The sequence below is a fragment of the Mytilus californianus genome, unplaced genomic scaffold (genome assembly GCF_021869535.1).
Source record: "Mytilus californianus isolate M0D057914Y unplaced genomic scaffold, xbMytCali1.0.p SCAF_9, whole genome shotgun sequence".
In the NCBI taxonomy this organism is placed as follows: Eukaryota; Metazoa; Mollusca; class Bivalvia; order Mytilida; family Mytilidae; genus Mytilus; species Mytilus californianus.
In genome coordinates, this window is record NW_026262745.1 from 5,912,860 (window position 1) to 5,915,296 (window position 2,437).

Consider the following 2,437-nt stretch of genomic DNA (forward strand, 5'->3'; position numbering starts at 1 on the left):
TCAGAGTATCTCATTTTACAGTATATTTGATGGATCACCAGAGTCTTTTGGTGCATTTCTCCGTACTTTGCAGGGTTTTCAGGGCTTAAAATAAATTTAGACAAAACCAAGGATGTCTGCATTTGGAAGGAAAAGTTTAGCCAAGATACTTTGTGCGTAACGTGGGGATTGGAGTGGGGTTCCATTAGATTTACATTTCTTGGGATAAATCTTTTTGTCACGGTATTGTATGTCTTTTTCTTAAACTTTATGATTTTAATAGCCTTTGGTATCCCCCACACCTAATTTGAATGAGCTTTGATTATATGATTATGATAAAAGTACGGAATTTTATTAATGTTCTAAAGTGAGCAAGACCCTTTTAAAGACTTATGACTGAGTACTGTTTTAAAACATAAAACCATAATTGTTTTTTAAGTTTATATTCCTAGTTGAAAAGATTTCCTTCAAATTTGTTCCAGTCCACTCATCCAATCAAGTACAACAGCATTACATCCACAGTACTTACTCGGAAGGAATAGCTTTAAAATATTTAACAACGAATACATAAGTAATCATATATAAAAATCCACAATATTGAAGTTGTTATTCTTTTGGTCTTTTATAAATAGAAAAAATACAACAAGCTAGGAACATTTTCAACAACAAGCAATAAATATACAGCAAACTATATACTCACGAAACAATACATCTCTCTCTTTTAATGTATAACGTGGATTTTATTTTAACTTTAAATCAGAATAAAGAAACTAGAAACTAGGAGCGACACAAACAACACGTAACTTAAAGTGAGTTTTACTGAAAAAGTTTTGCGTTAACTATTGCTCCAAATTATTTTCATATATGGCCCTTTGTATTGTGTACCGTAAGTTGTTATATGCATTTTTAATGTTTACTTTTATTTTTACATATTGCAAATATTCGGCTTTGAGCGTTCCTGATGAATGTAATTCCAGAAAAGCGCTTCGGATGCATACGAGATTCATAAAGTGTAGTTTTCTTTTTTTTTTACACCACTGAGTGGACTATCAGTCCCAAAGGGTATCATCAGCTCAATAGTCAGTGCTTCAGTACTGACATGATTTATAACAAACCTTTCTTAAATTATCTGATTAGGAATGAAATCATTAAGAAAATACGATTTCAACTCCTTCAGAAAAAGTTGACCATAGATGGATTTGGGTATTATTTTAGGTCCTTTTTGGTCATAAAGCTCTTCAACTGTTTCGGTTTTTATCCATCATTGGCTTTCAAATATTCGGCTTTGAGCAATCCTGGTAAAGGAAAATCAAGAAAAGGGCTTAGAACGCAAGAAATTCATGAAGCGTTGTTTTCATTTTTTTTTTACCCTAATAAATACTCAATACTGTTATCTTAACAAATAGCTGAGGTCGCCTTTAAGTTAAGAACTTCGTCAATGATTGTTTCTATATCTTAGTGTGCTTTTGTCTATTTTTTATTTAGCCAAAGGGTGGCTGGGGTATAACAGTATGGTCACTTTGGTCTTTTCCTGACCAACAGTAAACCATCGCAAAAGAGTGTTGTCCTCTTAGCTGTGCGGGATGCATGAAAAGTAAATACTTCCGGTCGGAATGGGGATGTTAGATCCAACGCCTCATGTAAGGAGAGTGTCACGCTGTCTGTACGTTAAAGAGCGCCTGCAACTAATCTTTGAGGGGCCTGTTGCTAGACAAATATTCTGGCCTATTCACTATACCATTGTTTTGCTGTCTAAATCATGTGTACTGAATATTTCTAGAAGTCGATGTATGGTTTTCGACGAATTAAACAATGTCTATAAAATTATTTTTTCTTCGTATTAAATGATTCTAGATTTATTTGATGATTCTTACCAAACGGTAAACCCAAAGCAGCTTTAATTTTTAGTACTTTTGACGTCATGAACCCTCCACAGCCGCCCATATGCATCTCCCAGTCCATGTAAAAACTGTCGTCCATATACTTAGGATAGTCCATTACTGTTGAATAGGAGATCCATCAATTCATAAAATCATTCTTACCCCCTCGCCTCCCTAATGTACCATGTTTGGGATCGAAGAAAAATGTTATGTAACTGTTGGGGTCGGCATCACAGTTATTGAATGTAAAGTCCTTTCCTGCAGCCCTATATCCTTGTTTGCTACGTTTTTGAACTAAGTTTTTAGGAAGAAAACCGAGAAATATATATGGATGTAGTTTCGAATTTCGCAACTGTGGTCCCTGATAGTGTTGATGGGCATTTGATTGAAAAGATAGAGAAGACTGATCCTTGAAGGCTAGCAAATTTTCAACTTTAACTTCCCTCTGCTCTCCATTAGGCTTTACAATGCGTACTTTTGCAAATTTATTTGTGGAATAAAGTTTTCCAATATCAAAAGCAACCCCGGAGGATTTTCTTGAGATGAATGTGTATCCATAGTCGCCCTCGAACGAGCAG

The 2,437-nt window shown here is 34.8% G+C and overlaps 1 long non-coding RNA gene across 1 annotated transcript; it reads right to left on the reverse strand.

Moving 5' to 3' along the window:
- Window positions 1–406: 406 nt before the first annotated feature.
- Window positions 407–2,000, reverse strand: LOC127714260 (uncharacterized). Its single transcript, XR_007987665.1, has 2 exons — window positions 1,854–2,000; window positions 407–521 (listed from the first exon to the last, which is right to left on the reverse strand). It is a non-coding gene; the product is annotated as an uncharacterized LOC127714260 (long non-coding RNA).
- Between the last annotated feature and the right edge of the window lie 437 nt (window positions 2,001–2,437).